Source organism: Bidens hawaiensis, unplaced genomic scaffold, assembly GCF_021521415.1.
Source record: "Bidens hawaiensis isolate Kalapana, Puna unplaced genomic scaffold, B.hawaiensis_p1.1 tig00006061_1, whole genome shotgun sequence".
Taxonomy (NCBI): Eukaryota; Viridiplantae; Streptophyta; class Magnoliopsida; order Asterales; family Asteraceae; genus Bidens; species Bidens hawaiensis.
The window spans coordinates 893,078-911,903 of NW_027491400.1; the positions used below are offsets into that span (position 1 = coordinate 893,078).

The window sequence follows — 18,826 nt, forward strand, 5'->3', positions numbered from 1 at the left end:
TCATCCAGGATCACCCTCATATTTTCCGTAACAGTTCTTTCCGTCCTATGTTAGTACCAGACCATTAGGGATGTTCCCCTTCAACCAGTTGGTTTCTGAGCATGGTGGGTCCTGCGGATCCAGTTGGTTTCTGCGCAGACGTCCCTCTTCAAGGTGAGTCTTGCGGGTCCAACTGGGCTCTGCTGGGACCTACCTCTTCAAGTCCCCCCAGTCCAATGTTCTTCTCATGAGTGTTTAATAAAGTGAGGTGAACTTTTGGACTTAAGCAAAGGGTTTTGAAAAGGGTTTTTTAAGGTTTTCCATGGGGATTCTTCCCGCGGAAGTCCTTGTCACTTGCAGAAATTCCCGAGTTTCCTGCTTGATCTTTGGGTATGATGCGGGTAGGTCTGTAACCTCCTCGCAAGTCAGGAGCGTTGAGTCCCACTTGTGTGGATTCTCCATGTGGTTTTGGTAGTTTTGAACATAGTGATCAATTATGTTAAAACCACCAATTCCATCCTGGAGCTTCAAACAATGTAGTTCTCGACGTTCCCGCTATGCGGGGATGTTATTTCCGTTTCCGCAAGCATTGCCCAGAAGATCCTTCTTGGTTTCAATTCCCAGCGGAGCGCTAGGTATGTGAAGGGTTTTGCCTTGACACTCTACCCGCGCTTGTCTTACGGTTACTTTACTTCCAAGGTATTCCTGGCGTCAATTCCCTGCGGGTGCTAGGTATGTGAAGGGTTTTGCCTTAACACTGTACCCGCATCCGTCTTACGGTTACTTGGTTGCCAAGTTATTCTTGGCTTCAATTCCCTGCGGGTGCTAGGTATGTGAAGGGTTTTGCCTTAACACTGTACCCGCATCCGTCTTACGGTTACTTGTTAGCCAAGGTAAGGGGTATTTTCCCGCTTACTTTTGAATCTTTTTGAATTTTTTTGAAATTCGAAGAGTTGGTGAAAGGATAAGAACAGTCCAAACCTCTGAAACGTCGTGCGACGGTTTCTTCTGACTGTGTCAGGACGTGCAGGAAGTTATGGTGACGTGACAGTACATGGTCATTCCAGACGCTTTTTCAGGCGCGTGGGCACGATTTTTCGGGCGCGTGGCCGCGAAATTAATGGTACGCGTCCTGTCAACAGCTGTTGCCGGCTTACTTTTTGCCACGTGTCATAGTTTCATTGCACCTTTGATTTCTCTCTCTTCCGCATTAAATTCATCGCATTAATTGCGATTAGTATATAAAGGGGGAGAGGGTTCTTTGTAATCCACACTTTCACTCTTCTCTTCATCTTAAGAACGATTTCCGGCGAATACTCATCTTTCAGTCGAGCATTCTCTTGAAATCGTTTTCTTCTTTCTTTTTGCAAGATGTCGTCTCGTGATCTCGAATCTACAGCCGATGACAAGAGTACTGCTGGCGAGTGCCAGTGTGCTCTGCCTGGCGATCTGTATCAGTACATCGTCAGGAAGTTCATGCTCGAGTCTCTCGAGCCTGAGTTTCCTGAACCCCACCAGACGGTGTATGATGCCCCCAGAGGCAAGATCGGGGTTTATGCTGCATTATTTGTTTATGGGAATCTTAGGTTCCCATTGACAAAGTTTGTTTACCGTGTCCTTGAGAGGCACGGTGTGCACCTGACCGAGGTGCACCCGATGGCGATTGCCAAGATCCGGCACTTCGAGTGGGTGTGCCGGATTCTGGGCATTGAGCCCTATGTTGACCGCCTGATGACCTTCTACACTTGGAGGTGCATCCAGGGGTGGTACACGTTGACAACCCGGATTAAGGGTTTGAAGATCTGCGCAACCGAGCGCAGTCTTCGCTCGTGGAAGCGGGAGTTCTTCTACATCTCCGCTCGCGCCATCCCCCTTGCCATGAAATTCAAGAACGGGCAAGCACTTCCCAGCCTTCACGCCTCCAACTACCAGGAGGCGGAATGGTTTGCGAAGATATCCCGAGTCCAATCTCCCGTTTACCGGTTTGCGGAGTCCGGGATGGTGATGCTGGGGATGAGCCGAGTGTGGAAGGCTGCGGATGCGCAAAAGATCCCAATCGTCCTCGAATACGGTTCGAACTCTGTTCCTTACGGTATGCTTTGTTTCTTTTTGTTGATTTAGAATCTCTTCTAACTTTTTTCTGTTTATTTCAGAGGGGAACGACTTGCAGTCGCTCCTGAACCCGCGGGAGGCTGACGGTCCCGCTCGGATGGGTACTCGCGCTCTAGACGAGAACGAGTTGCCCATCCTAGAACAAACGGCGGATCGGTTCGTGGAGGTCTATCCGCTAGGCCACGAGATCCTTAGCGCCAGGCGGCCAGGTAAGGCGCTATTCGACCCTCGACCCCTCAATGTTGAAACCTCTGCTGGAATTCCTTTAATCGTATGTTCTGATGAGGAATTCGCAGATGGTCCTCCGTTGGTGCGGAAGAAGAAGGCCGCCGGCGGGAAGGGGAAGGAGAAGGTGGCCTCCACTGCCGATCCGGCGCCTCGGTCTGGTTCGGAGACCGAGAGCGAAGAGGTGGCGGGGAATCCCGGTGGTGATAAGACCACCGCTCCGGAGGCTGCGACTGTCACCTCCGGAGAGCCCAAGAAGACGACGATGAGCGGCGCAAAGAGGCCGGCTCCATCGGGTTCGTCCCCGCCTCTCCGTACCTTTAGGCTCAAGAAAACCCGTAAGTACAACTTCCTTTAGCTTTTATCTTCATAGCTTAATATCATTTAACACTTATCTTCTTTGTGCAGGCGTGGATGTTGACGCATTCCAGGGTGGAGCGCAGAGGAGTACCTCTCCGCCAATGACGGTAGGCTTGGTCAGCCTACCTGAGGCGACGACCCAGGCGCCTGCGCCTGCTTCCGCTGGTTCAGTTGCTCACTCCTTTGAGCCGACTGTTCCAGCTGTGATGACGTCACCGCCGGCTGTGAGTGCTGTTTTTACAGCATCTTTCACCGAGCCGGTGGTTACTATTGCTGCGGATTCCGCAGCGGCGACCGTGGGGGCTTCTACCATGCCTCCGTCATCGGCAACGACGGCCGATCCGTCAGGTATGCATGGAGTTTTTCGCCAACCTCTGCCTCCTTCCCATCTGCCTGACCTCTTGGATGGATTTCCCTTGGGTTCAGGTGATGGGTTTGGCGGCTATCGGCCTGTAATTGACCCTACAGGTGCGTAGGGTTCTTTTGGCCCATTTTATATATATTTTTTCTTTATCATCTTTTCCTAACTGCTTTATGTTTTTTGCAGTGTCGGATTCCAATGAAGTGTATGTTCCACGATGGAACATTCGCCGAGGAACAACCCTTCGCACCCCTGTGGAGTGCTTGGAATGGGCTCGTCACGCTGCTCCCAGTGGTGCGTTGGGGGAAGCCATGGCTAGCTACCAGGAGGGTAGGCTAACCAATGAGCTTCGGGTTCTCCTGACCCGGATGCAGCCGCGCGTCGAGCTGCTTTGTCGTGAAAACGACAAGTTAAAAGCAGCTCGCCTTAAAGAAGTGGCTCAGGCGCGGGTTGTCCGGGAGGAGAACCAAAGGCTTTCCGCAGTGGCTGCGGAAAAGGAGAAGGCCTTCAAGGCCCTCGAGGTTGAAGTTCAGGCTCGACTCGAGGCCCGTTCCAAGGCTGCCCAAGCTGTTAATGAACAGCTTCGGCTGGCTAAGGAAACTGCAAGGAACGCAACCGAGAGGGCCACCAAGGCTGAAGCTGTTGCTGAGCCTCTGCGCGTGGAGAATGAAGAGCTTAAAGCCAAATTAGAGGCTCTCCAGCAGGCTCATGATGCCTTGGCGATGGAAGACGCCAAAAAGCTCCAGGAGATCTTGGACCAGAGGGGGGTGCTTGACCATACTGAGCGGAAGCTAAAGGGCGTCGAAGAGGCTGCGGCTAAAGAAGTGTTGCTTGCCAACCTCAACAAGAATGAAGCCGAACGCGCCCGTAACGAAGCTCAAGCTGCCCTCCAAGAAGCTTTGGTTGCCAAGGAATGGCTTCTTCGAGAAGCGTTGTCTCAGGTATGTTTTTCATGTCTTTACGCTTTTCTTTGTAAATAGAAAAGGTTTTGACACTTGTATATTTTCTTTTGTAGGTTGTGCATCGAGTCTTCTCAGAGACCTCTTATGATGATGCTATGAGCGCAGCCCTCAACGCTTCTCACGAGGATAGGGAAAAGGCCGACTTCCTGCTTGGTCTAGGGTTCGTTGAGAAAGGCATCCCGCCTTCCAACTTCCCTTTGTACAATGTTGATACTGAAGCTGTTTACGACCAAGCAGTGAATCAGTACGCCGCCTTCCCGCATCCGGTGGTGGAGAAGGTGAATCAAGTTGCTGCTGCTGATGATGGGTTAGCTATCCTTAAAGCTTTCCTTGAACTGCCACGATCTACTGATGGTGCTGGTCCAAGTGGAAGTGGCCCTGAAGCCTGACCCTGAAGATCCCTTCCCACTGCTAGGATAGATTTAGCTTGTATAGATTTATTTTCTTGTAGGCGGGTAGTTACCCGGCCATTCTTGTAATGAATCATTGTGAAATATAAATCTTTGTGCGGGTAAGACCGCTTCTTTTATTGGATTCCTTGCTTTATAAACGTTATATGACTTGCATACTTTTGTTTAAATTAGCAATTTTCCAAGTGCAGAAAAAGTTAACCTTTGAACGTGGTAGATAATAGGTGTGAAGTTTTGCTTCCTCTTTCGTGATTGTGCGGGTAGGACCGTCACTTGCACTTAGTAGGATGCCTAAACTTTACCTATATCTGACCTGCGTGTAGGTTTTCCACATCCTTTTTGAGGATAAGTTAACCTTTGAACGTGGTAGATATTAGGTGTGAAGTTTTGCTTCCTCTTTCGTGACTGTGCGGGTAGGACCGTCACTTGCACTTAGTAGGATGCCTAAACTTTACCTATATCTGACCTGCGTGTAGGTTTTCCTCATCCTTTTGTTAGAAATTCTCTGTTTTGAATAACCGTTCGACGCGCGGTTGTTAATAGTTTAGTGTTCAGTTTCCTCTCATGATTCATGCGGATAGACCGGCACTTTCATTTAGTGGTACTGAACTTTTCCCCTTTCAACTGACCTGCGTGAAGGTTTGCCGTTTTTTGGGTTTATGCGGGTTTTGCCGCCTTCCCCACGCAACGACTCACTTATGTATGCAGTGAAAACCGGCATCAGTGTTGATAAAAGTATAAATGTAAAATCATCAGCGTCGATGTTTTAAGGAGAATCATTTCCATTAGAAGTGGCTCTTGGCCTTTTCTTTACAAATTTGGAATTGATTTACATGCAAACTGTGTAATTGAGCTCCCTTCCATGTTGGGATGGGAGTGCCATCGAGCCGATACGCACCTGGTTCGGGATCTCGTTCTTTACGCAGCATGTAGTCTCCACATTGAAGCTGGAATTTTTATTCGTGTTTTCGCCTGCTGGGGTTCTACACGCATCAGCCTGCTCAGCGTTCATTGCACCACGAGGTGTGCGAGCGTCCCATCTCTGACAAATGCTTCGACCATGTCTTTTACGTCTATGCATTCTTCAGTGTTGTGGCCTTTTGTCCTGTGAAAGTCACAGTATTTGCTCCGATCGGCATTGTGACGATGTCGGATTATTGGAGGCTTTGGCCATGGGAGCTCCTCAGTGGCGAATATCTCGGTGACGCTTTTGGTGAGCGGCGTCCATCTGGAGTTCTTGTTTGACTGTACGTTATCCCTTCCGCCTAACCGATGCTGCAAGCCGGATGAGGTGTCAAAGTTTACCCTTGACTGCCAAATGCCTAGCTTCCGCTTTTTGTTTAATCAGGCGGTAAGGACGTTGTCTTCTCTTGTTCTCTGGGTGTAGAGGTTTGTGCTCTGTGGGAGATCTCTACCCAGTTGCTTCTCCGTTTCCGCACAGCGTTTAGCTGCTGTCATGATGGCATCCCATGTGGATGGCATGCCATCTTTACCTGTTAAGGTGCGGATGAGCTCTGGGTCGTTCGCGCCCTGAATAAAAGCAGCGCGAACAAGATCTTCGCTAATGTTACCCAAACTTAGCTTCTTCGAGTTGAAGCGAGTGATGAAGTCTAGCAAAGATTCATCTTCCTCTCGAATGCATTTGAGGATTGTCCATTGGTCCTCGGTATACTTTCTTTGCTGGCTGAAGTGTTGGCTAAACTTCTGTTGGAAATCTGCCCAGTCGTAGATGTGGTTGACCGGTAGACGATCGAACCACGCTCTAGCAGCCCCCACAAGCGTCATTTGGAACATGTAACACCACGTAGGTTCCGTCCAACTACTGACGGTTGCCCCCGCTATGAATCTGTTCAAATGATCATCTGGGTCAGATATACCATCATATGTGCCTATGCTGGACATTTGTTTGGCACTTTTTGGGACAATTGCTTCCGCAATGTCCCTTGCAAATTTGGACGTTCCCGCATTTGCAACGTTTGGTCTGAATGTTTTGGAGAAGTCACGTGGACTTCCACCTGTGTTTTTTGGTTTGAAGGCTTCTCCAAAATGCCTTCTCGGTTGGGAGTCCGTTTCCTTACGCTTCCCTTTTGCCCTATGGCGAGGGTTCGCGTCGGAGTCGGATCCCTCCGAGTCATCGTCCAAGTAATCTTCGAATTCGTCAGCCTGTTGGACGGAACGCAAGCGTTCGTCCAACTTAGCTTGGAATTCCTTTTGACGTGCCTCCGCCCATGCCTTAACTTCGTCGAGTGTTTGGCGGGGGAGTCTTGTTCGTTTCTCTAACTGGGTATCGGTGAATCCCAGTGAGCGATTATTTACTGCACTTGCCCCAGCTGGGGTAGTGTTCGTAAAATTTACTTCACTTGCCCCGGCTTGGGTAACCGGGGTAGTGTTTGTAAAAACTGTGTAGCCGGTATTCCCCCCAGTAGCTGGGGTTGTGGTTACCGGAGTTTCTTTAACCATCTTTCCAGAAGTTTGAAAAAACTGGAGAAAAATGAAGTTCTAACTTTATGCACGGATGGCGCCAATGAAGAAACACTAACCGGACCCCGGGCAGATTACGAGTAACCTGGGGGTTAGATAGATGTTTCCCACGAGGGGTTAGACCCAGAGAAGATGGTTCTTCTGATAACCTGCAAAACAGACACCGTGAGCTTGTCACTGAGAAGGGGGGGGGGGTTCCTCCTTGTGACCACCCTCCGGCGTGAGAATCAGACTAGATTGCTCTTTAAATATAAATGTATATTAAGAGATTGCTAGAGCAGATATCAGGTATAATATGATGATAATGTGATAAGATATGATAGGATGAGATGGTCATACCATTTGTGGTATTTATAGCCGAAGGTAGGTTTCCAAGGAGGTGTGGCCGGCTGCAATAGTATTCCTGTTCAACCAATAGTGGCCTACGCACGTGCCCTGCTGGTAGTTGGTGGGTAGGCAGCGGCTGATAGTGACCAGGCCTGCTGTGTACTATTCCTTTTCCACCAACTGCCCGCTATGCACATGGTATGGCAGTAGTTGGTGAGTAGGCAGCGGCTAATAGTGACATACAGTACAGGAGCATGCTGCTCGCCATACTGTTGTCAATAAGCTGTCGTATCTTTAGTCAGATCTTTTGCCCATACCTCGTCAGGTACAGTACAAAAGATCTTCCCGTATCGTACGGACTGGCTTATTTGGGCAGGAGTATTCCCCCTCCCGCCCTAGTGCGGGATAGTTCCCGGCTTTGCTCATTCCTTCAGGTGACACTGAGTGATTGAGAGCTAAGTGCCTTGTGCGTGTAGCCTTGCTGCGCGGGTGGCCTTCCCTGATGGCTTGTATCCGAGGCTGCGGGAACAGGCGGAGTCCTTCACCATTGGGAGGCATTTCCTGCGGGAACAGCTTGCGTACTGCGCGTAAGGACGTCACGTCTCTGAGCATGGTGGGTCCTGCGGATCCAGTTGGTTTCTGCGCAGACGTCCCTCTTCAAGGTGAGTCTTGCGGGTCCAACTGGGCTCTGCTGGGACCTACCTCTTCACCTATACATATCATGTTTGGGTTTATGGGGTTGAAGTGAAGCACACTAGTCTTAAAAGAGTAATGTTGGGTCACCTTTTTCTGTGTAGTGGTTGAAATTAGGTCCCATTTTTTGGATTTGGGCCCTTTGCACCTTTAATAATTTTCCACTAAATTTTAATGGCCTAAGAAGTGTACCATGGTCTTTACAATCCTCATAATTTCTTACCTAGTGGACCCATTGAGAAGGAATCTAATCATATTCTTTTCAATTCCTAGGATATATGATTTGCAAATTTTTAGTTTAAAATACTAAAAAAAGGGCAATAATATGTTTCTTCTATATCAGCTTCTATTGAAAATCCTTGAGCTCCTCCTAGTTAGTATGATGAATCAAATGTATTGAATTATTGATATTACGTGCCCGAGGGCCGAGTACATAATGAGCCTTCTGGTTTAGTGGTAGCCCGACTGTTAAACACGTTTTCGAAGTACATGTTTCTTGTTTCAATTTCCACTTGAAATTGTGATTTTCCTTCTAATCCGATAATTACTTTGGAGGTGAGAATATGTTGTGAAGGTCTTGGGATCAAATCTGGAACCACCCGATTTATTCTAAGACACGTAATATACCTCCTCATGTACGATAAGGACGCTCAATGGTGACGTGCACCATTATTTTGGTTTCATCACTACTATTTCTTAAATACAAGAATATTTAGGGCAACCAATTTTTATACTACATTAAATTTAAGGCATGTTATACAATGACACAATGGTTAAAAAATTAATAATGTATCTATAAAAGCAGTTCAGAATAAGACTTATTTCTCGTCTAGACAATAATATTACTTCCTTTATTTTTTTGTTGTGAACTTATAAAACAACATATCTGTAAAGGAGATTTGGTTCTTAGAATCATATGACATGAGAATGAGAACAGCACAAAAAATTGTACGTGAGAGCAAATAGAAGAAAAGGCTAATATAAAGTGGGATTGATCAACGGTTCTTGCTATCATTTAATAAATATAGAGGCTAGCAAGGGTTTCTGATTTTTTGAGGTTTCTTTTTATGAATGGTATTGGATTTGCGGTATCTTTTAGGCTTAGATATACCCTAGGTGCTTACAGCATAATGCAAAACCAACTATATGAGCATTTTTTTTATGGATGTTATATTCGTACACTCTTCCCCATTTGTCACACACCCTCGTATATGGTCATACGACTCATATAACTTTTACGTACCTAACACCATGCCTGATATGGCATATCACTTGTTGGCGGTACTACCATGTGAGTCGTATGACTATATACGACTTGTATAGAGTCATACGACTACCTTATAGAAAATTACTTTTTGTAGATTGAAGTTATACGGGCAATATGCGTGCTATATGCGACTTGTCTATTGCTTGTATACATTTTATTTAAAAATTACTTTTTAATACATAAACTTAAAATTGCATATTAACTCTCTAAAAATACCTTTTTAGCTTATTTTTTATAACTATAAATAATAAACACCAATAATTTTTCATTGCATGACTAGCTTGATCCGCTTCGGATGATCCATGACTTAACCCCATGGAAGGACACACATGATACCAACTCTGGTTATTCATTTTAATTAACTATATGTCTATATTACATAATGTTTATCTTTAATTATATCAGTACTTTTTTACCCAACTCGTATAGTTGTTTAAAACTAATATAACAAAAAATAAATATAAAATGTCTAATAGATTCCTATAGGTATAAACCTAATAAAAATTTATTAAAAGTCCAGTCAAATGATGAAAACTATACCATTCGTATAAACTCATACTACTCTTATAGTCGTATGAGTGTGGTCAAAGGCATATGCAAAAGCTGAAACCCATACGACTCGTATAGAGTCATATGACTCGTGTGGGTGGGCCTAGATGTCTAAATAAGTCAAAGGACGTGCGAATAATCAAAACCACCCTTATTTATCACCTCAATGTAGCATCATCATCATCATCATCATCATCATCATCATCGTACTCGGTAAATCATACAGAGGCACAAATAGCAAAGCTATGATAGAGTTTGAGGAGGGTAAGATGTAGAAACCCATAAGTAGGGTCTAATTTATCAACTCGATGTAACGTCATAAGCATTTATTGTTACACATAAGTAGAAACCCATAAACCTAGCTTGAAACACATAATGCAAATGGTCTTTGTGGTGTGATTATAGTGCAAGTTTGGTTTTCCGATTTTAATAATGGTAAACTTAGTTCAAACATCCGTGAGAGAGTAGCACGTTTAGTCCACACCATTTAAGCAAGTTATTTTTAGCGGAATAATGATATGATGTGTAACACCCTTGGCAAATACAACATCGTCCCACTCTTAGGTTATCCCACATCGGCCGTGGACAAGAGAGATCACTGGTTCATAAGTAATGTCCTGCCTCTTCAATCACCAACGTGTTTTGGGCAACCAAAAACAAATCCGTGAGCTCTTCGTGGGCAGAGCGGACAATATTGATGGTGCGAGGGGCCGGACATTGTATAATGTGCTATTCATGCAAGGGTAAGTGTGTTTTTTTTTTAAATTTAAAACCTTAATAGAATACTCTTTTAATCTCCATAACTCCTAACATCGATTTCAACACCTTCGATTATGCACTGAGCCTTCGACTTGTCACTAACCTAAGGTGATGATGAAATCGTTGTTCAGAGTTTTGGATTTTGAAAGAGAATTTATTTAGGATTTCATATTTAAAAAGACAGAATTACGTACATGAATGACACGTGATATCACTCTTTTCGTTGTAGATTAACTGGGATTAACAATGGGGACCGGACATCCAACCATCTCATAAACTTTTAGAGTAACAATTTTTGAAATCTGAGAACCAAACTTACATTATGATCAAACCATATAGATCATTTGTATGATTTTCACATTATTTTATTTTCTAATTAGCTCATTTATATGATTTTATCATTATTTATTTTCTTATTAACATGTGGTTGTGTATTCTTTAGAGGGACTATCAAATAATTTTATTGAATACCATGTTCACGCTAATAGGTTTCCTAAAAGCAAAGCATGACGTTGGGTTAGCTTTAGCCAAAGTACACTTATACCCCTCATACTTTATGTCATTATCTCCACTCTGCCCTTGTCTATCCGGTTTTCAAGTTCATTAATGATTTTTTCCTTGGACGAAACAAACTTACCTAAAAAGCTCTATTAAACACCAAAAAGGTAATAATGGCACAAGAGTGAATTGTGAACTTATCTTAGACCATGCGTAGTAAAAACAAGATACACACAGACATTTTACGTCATGTGACACTTAGTCAGCTTTTGGGCATTTTGCAAAAAGTAGTTGTAGTGGAAAATACCCCAAAATGCTTCTCTCTCTTTCTCACAAGACCCTCAAAACTCGTGTCACACTAAAATTATGTACAAAACGCTGGTACCAAAAAATCACCCCAAAACGGGGGGGGGGGGGGGGGGGGGGAAGGGGGGAGGTCTGAGCCAAAACGCCACCATAACTCTGCTACTTCGGACGCACTTAGGGTAAACCTGGCCATCAAACCACAATAAAAGTATAGGAATTGGTGCTAAAATTCTTAGGCTATCCGCAACACTAACGCTCGATTCCTTCCACAAACATGTCTAATCAGCCTCCACACTAACGCTCGATTATCGTATCAATTCTTCCTGCAAACACCCATCCGCACACAAAAATGTTTTTTGTTAGATGGGCCACCATACCCATATCTGAGGCGCATTTAACGATGCGCTTCTCCAACACATGGAGGTAGCCCCGGTGCAATATTTTTCAAGTTACTCACAAATGGGTGTCACGGTGGATATGTGCAAAAGAAAACCCGCCCCACGTTGCGGGTGGTCTTAGCTAACGTCTACAAATATTGTAGGTGATAACAAATTCCTTGTATAGAAGAGATTATTCATCCTACAAAATAAGTCTCATAAGAAGTTAGAACCCATAACCAAGTTGATATCTTAAGATATAAATTAGACTTGATGCTTTCGGCAGTGAGTTGGAAATGATGTTTAAGCAGCTAATCAAACGTTGCTAGATATGTTCAATTCGATAATAGGATAAGAATGTAGAATTCATGTTTGAGATACGAGTCGGTTCAGGTTGAAATCTATATGTACTGAAACTTTATGCAAAACACTCAACATATCCAACAAGAATCTTGTCCAAAAATAAGAGTTATAAGGTTAACTCAATCTTTTTTGGGCCTAAAGTGAATTCTAAAATCATAGATTACTTTTCTTATAAAAATAAAAGTTTTTTTTCTTTCTTAAATTCTAACACGTGCAATGTGATGACAAACATTTTTTTAAACGTTTCCTCTTAGAAACAAATATATCGACGAACCAATGACTCTAGACATAATACTTTATATGGTTTCTATATTGCGGTTTTTGGGCGGAGATGTTGACCGGCTTTACTATGGCGATAGTGATTTCAACAGAAAAATTGAGAGATTAATAACTAGCGATGTTATGATAGAATAAGGAGAATTGAACCAGCGGCGGACCCAAAAATTATTTTTTTGTGGTCGACATCAGGACTTAACACTAATCTTCAGGGGGGCCTCGGGATTTTCACATACAAATAATACTAAAAAAATAAATTTAAGGTGGCCGGCCGCCACCCCTACCCTCTACATATAGGTCCGCCTCTGGACTAAACATACAACGATACTGTAATCTAACGGAGCCAAACCCTAGAAAACTGTGGCCCCTTAACACGTATGCCTCAAAGACAAGCTTATTATTTTTTATGGTCAGGTTCCTTGAATAATCATAGGATAAAACGATCATAAGGTTCAAAGCAAAAATAAATTTTCATATCATTGTGTTAGAGTGAACTTTCAAAGCTAGATTTTTGGGCGAGGCATGTACCATGGCTCGCCGTTGGCTAGATTCATGTTCATACATTGACTTCAACTAAACAAACAAACAAACGTATCCAATATTAATATTTCGTACGCATGATAGGATATAAGAAGGATGATATGCAGATTGCAGACAAATTTTACCTTTATGTAAATAATATTTTCATGTGATTGAGCCTAGAAGATCTTTTGTAAAGATGATTTTAATTTAGCTTTTGAACAACTGAATTGAGTCTAGAAGTGTAAAAGTCAAGTTCGAACATGCTCAAAGATACGTACAAATACGACACCATTGCATTAGTATGTATGGACGTATATGACACCCGTGTGTAATTGTAAGGTCATGATCCAAGTTCAATAATACTAATTTGTATAATTCCTTTCAAACATTAATTTCATATTTTCATGAAACTTGTTTTCACTAATTTTCAAAAAAACATAAACCCCACCAATGGATTTTCGTGTACGAACCATATTAATTAAGTAGATTTCCATGTGTCAAAATAGAAAAAAGAAAGAAAACACCTCAACCGTAGTTATCGAAAATGACAATAATAGTTTAGTTAATACATGTAGTACTGGTTGTACGAACTTACATATATAATCAATTAATTTTTCTCAAGCCATAAGCCATATTTAATTCATGGCATCACATGCGTTAGGGTGTGCAAAGTTCGGTTCAGTTTGAATAAGGGGGCTTAACCATAATCATAACCATGCATGATCATAACTGACGTTCGGTTATGGAAGATTGGTTGACCGTAACCCTAACCGAATGGTCGGTTAACCGTCAGTTAAGGGTCACTTTCAGTTAATTTTCCAATATTTTTTTCTTTGTTATAGTTGAAATTAGTTCGGTTATAACGTTTCAAGCTTGGTTATGTAGTTCAAAGCTATATTATAGATAGTTGCAACATAAATTTAAATATTCAAAATTGCATAAAGTGGTATAAAATATTGAAATAGAGGTACAAAACTTGGAAAAATATAAACATTCAAGTAGGCTCACTTCGGTTCGATTAAGTTAAAATCGGTTAATCAAGACACGTTAACCATAACAATTACTGAATGGTAATAATAATATTCACTTAACCATAATCGTCAGTTTTGTTTGATTATATTTAAATTTTTTTGGTTAACAATCCAACTTCGATTATGATTCGTTTTGGGTGGTTGTATTCAAACACCAGCCCCCTGGTGTATAAATAAGTATATACGGCTCGTATATGGTCTATTCGAGTCGTATAGCCCTAAGTTATTGACATACGTACGAAGGTGCCAGCGTGACAACTTTTTGCAGTCTATACGAGCCGTATAGACCCTATACAAGTTGTATAGGTTTTCTGGCTTGTATAGCCCACTTACCTCGTCTGACCTATACGAGCCGTATAGGGTCTATATGACTCATATAGACAGCATGTTAGCCCGTACTTTGACCTGAAATTTATAATTTTTTCCTGGTCTATATGAGCCATGTAGATGGTATATGACATGTGCATACTGGTATCAACTTTTCTTGCTCCGACCATTGGATTTGTATGTTGCTTTGTAAGATTACAAGAAAGGTTGTTTGGCTGATTGTAATATTGGGATATAAACCTCAAACATAGAATTGGGCGATGATTTATGATTTTCAATAAAGTTGTTAAATTGGTATGGAGCAAAATATTTACTTTTAAATTACGTTTTTTTTTATTTTATAACCAACTCGAATGTTATTTTTAATATTTTTAAAAGTAATCTTAAAATTACACAAGTCAAATAGCTTCTATACGGCTCATATAGGGGCTATGTGGTACAATGGAATATAACCTGAGACTCCTGATCGAAAATAACTTGACTCTGCACATATACGACTCATATAGACCCTATATAAGTCATATAGGATCTCATAATGTTTGAATAACCTTCCTAGTGTGTCTGTAACCCAAGCTTTCATTTTTTCTTACCTATTATGTGTGGTGCTAGTTTTTTTGCAAAGGGGACACAACCAACACAATAATTATAATAATATTGTTGCCTTTTTAGATTCATTCATGGTTTGCTTAAACCATATACTTTCTTTACAAGACTTCCACATATATGTCTCTATCTATCCATGGATATAATCGTCATTTTGACCCAATATTCTGGACTCTCTCTCTCTCTCTCTCTCTCTCTCCTTCCATAACTGAAAACGACTGCAAAGAACCTGTGGTCGACATCGACCTGTTAAAACACTTAAACCCCACTCCCCCACACCTACGCTTTCTATACACACACGTATATGTCTATATATCTAATATATATGCACACACATACACACACCGCCCTTGTTTCATTACTCTTATTATTATTCTTCTCTCTCTCTACTATCTCTCTAGTTTCATGTGAATAATAATAGTAATATGGTGGATGTTGAAAGAGTGTGTTGTATGTGTGGTGATGTTGGTTTCCCTGATAAGATCTTCCGGTGTATCAAGTGTCATCATCGATTCCAACACTCGTACGTCGTCTTCAATTCGATATCTTTTTATCCGTGTTTAAACGATGGTCATTCAAGATGTTTACCTAATAAGTACTACTAGCTAGGTCATCTTGTTATTGTATATCACACACACACTTTATGTTAATATTCTTGATGATTGATGATTATTCACTTTAGGTTTTTACATGATAAATTTCGATACTTTTTATGAGTCTGTTGCTTGTTTTTAGTAGGATTGGTTTTACTATCTGAAAAAGATATGAATTTCGATACTTTTTATGAGTTTGTTGCTTGTTTAGTATGATCGGTTTTACTATGTAAAAGGTTTACGATGCAGCTTGTTGACTTATTATATGTCATTTGACTCAATTTATTTATTGTAATTGCTTTAAGGTATATGTATATCCATAGTTTTTATGAGTTAAGGCATACCCAAATGTTTATATGTTTATTAATTTATCACCAAAGTCTTGTTAAAAGTTTCAATACTATTTTATGAGTTAAGTTTCTTTAGGTTTATCATTTATGCATGGTAAATATGAATATAACTCCAAAAAATTCTTTAGGTTATGAATGATAAATTTCAATACTTTTTTAAGTGTTAAGAACTTAAGGCATATCCAAATGTTAATTTATTGATATAAATATGAATTTATCACCTAAAATCTTGTTAAAAAGTTTCTATCGCATCATTGCTTGCGTAATTAAGTGAGAGGTGGCCGGTGACTTGCTTCTACTATTACAACAAACACCACCGCCTCAGCCCACCACCACCGCTACCATTTCTATATCTCCAAGTAGTTATTTATTTATTTATTCTTTAATATAAATTAATTAATGATTACCTTTGTACTATTTTATGTTGACCGATATTACAATTTGCAACCCATGTGTAGTGCCTGCAAATCTTTTTGTACTCCACATAAATTCTTGTATCTCTTTTCTTGGTCTAAGTGCACATCGCACTTGTTCAACTCACTACACATTTTAACTATTCTTTTTATTATTAATACTATTATTATGGTGAAGGTTGACGTACAAATGAAATTAACGTATTAAATGTGAGAATCAGGTAGAGTAATCATACATACAGGTAGAGTAATTATGTAATTACTCTATGATTATTACATAATTACTCTACCTGATTCCCACATTTAGCACGCTAATTTCATTTGTATTTGTCCAAACCCATATTATTATTATTGTAACTATTATTATTATTATTATTAATATATATTATTGTTATTATAGGTATTGTAGCAACTACTATAATGACTCATCCGAGCCACCGGAGTTATGTGACTGGTGTCAAACGGAGGTGATCCAGACTACCAAACCCTCAAAGAAGTCAAGTTCAAAGGCGCATAGCCGGTCCAAATACTCGGGTTACAAGATCAAGCAACATGATCGTGAAGAGGGTTCTGATCATCATCAAAAGGGCAAGTCATCTTCATCCGGAGCGCCTTCGCCGAAAACGAGTACTAGAAGGTACAAGCTACTTAAAGATGTCATGTGTTGATCATAAAGAGGTGAGATCTTTATGGGATTTAATGTTGTTCTCAGTGTGTTATTTTCTGCTTTAAGTAGAGGGTAAATGGGAACTAGAATTTGTGTACAAAGAGTGAAGGTTTGGTGGTGGTGAAAAACAATAATCTTTACCACTTTTTTTTGGGTTTTTGTTTTGTGATATAAGTTTGGACATAGCTCCATCACTTGTTTAGTAGTAATATAAACTAAATAAGTTTTTCTAAATTGGGTTGCATGCATCAACTTAATTATACCTTTTTATTACACTAACTAGTTGTGATTTGGTGTGAGTGTTGTAACGTGTTTCCTTGTGATTTTTTGACTAGTTTCTTGCTAGTCTTTTGGTTGTCGTCTATATAAAATTATTGACCGTTCAAAAAATAATATATATATAACTAGTTGTGAAATATTTATAAAGTTTGGTTCCAAAGAAAACATGTGATCATAGCGTTTGTTGGCATGACATGTAATGCATCCTTAAACCATACCTAAGTAGTTGTGTTGTTTGTTATATTCCCGCGAGTTTGTCAACTGCTATAATATTTTATGTGGCGGTATATATATGATCCACGTATTCTGGTTATGTTTATGAAATTCAGTATGGCATAATATCTAGAAAGTTATATTCCATGAGGATGAATAAGAGTAAAAAACCGTTCGTTTGTGATTATTAATGTAATTTATTAGGGGCCGTTTGATAGCCTCTTAATGACTCAATTAAGAGGCTACATTTAAATAGTTCAACATCAATGTGTGTTTGGTTTATTGAAAGGAAACCGTTGAAACAATCATGAAGCTTCTTAACCAGTCAGATTTATAAACATGCTAAATGGATCGCCTAATTAAGTGATATTATGTTGTGATAATAACACATGCTTAGATCAACAATTTTTATTTTTTCTTGTCTAACATAGAATAATAAAAGTTTCCCAGGTATTATTATATATGTAGGTAATATTGATTAATGCTATTTCATGTTATGTATGTATAATATATTATGATAACTATGTCACGAGTTCTACAAATTCAACTATATATGCTTCTGTCACAAATTCTAGATTTCAACTATGCTTCTAACGTGTTAATGTTTAATTTCCACATATTTTAATTTGTCTATCAGCATCATATTTATAAACCTTTGAATCTCATTTCAGTTTACAACCCCTATATCAATATATTTTTTTTAATAAATATATATATCAGAGTAAATGATTGTTGTACACATGTTAGTTAAAGTGGCATTTAAATAGTTAGTTTAATTAAGTATTGTATAGCATATTACAATATAACTATAACCTAGTTAACCTATAAGTAAAAAAGATTGTGTAAAGATGTGGATTTGGTATTTTATTTGTTTAATTGTTGATAGATAAAATATATGTGTTGTGGTAGGGTTTGAAGTAGGGTTTTGTCTTTAGTCAGGAGGTGTAGGTGGCAAGTGCTGAGCAATTCCCCTTGTTTGGTACCTTTGTTGAATCATGCATCTATACACATATTCAATGCATTTTTATCCTTTAAAAGTTCAGTGTACACAAGGCTGGTAAGTTTTGCAGGTTCACCCAACTATTTATTAGACCCCCTTTTTGGTCAACAATAATTAAAACTGCAAGAAACGAATTTAATTAACTTACTAGCTAGCATACTTCTAATTTTTTTTTTTAAAAAAAAAAAACAACTCACAAGGATATAAACACATCAAATTGATAGTATGTTTTTTCAACCATGAACTAGTGAAGGTGAAAGTAAGATTAGAATTCATGTGGATCGAAAATCTTCATTGTGGAAAACGGTGATTGATCGACGTACATATATAGGTGAAAGAAGAATAGAAGATCACCTATAGAGGTAAAGATTTAAGAATATTGACAGATTAGTGATGAATGTTACATGAAATTGGAATATCTGGCAGATCTGGCTCTCTTTCGCTTGAAATTCATGTAGTCGTAATTTTAGGCATTTGAGATCATTTAAAATATTTTATTAAATTCCAGGCTAATGAAATATTA

The 18,826-nt window shown here is 40.3% G+C and overlaps 1 long non-coding RNA gene across 1 annotated transcript; it reads left to right on the top strand.

The window, feature by feature from the left end:
- Positions 1–14,978: 14,978 nt before the first annotated feature.
- LOC143631316 (uncharacterized) lies at positions 14,979–17,045 on the top strand. Its single transcript, XR_013153331.1, has 2 exons — positions 14,979–15,311; positions 16,545–17,045. It is a non-coding gene; the product is annotated as an uncharacterized LOC143631316 (long non-coding RNA).
- Positions 17,046–18,826: the final 1,781 nt, after the last annotated feature.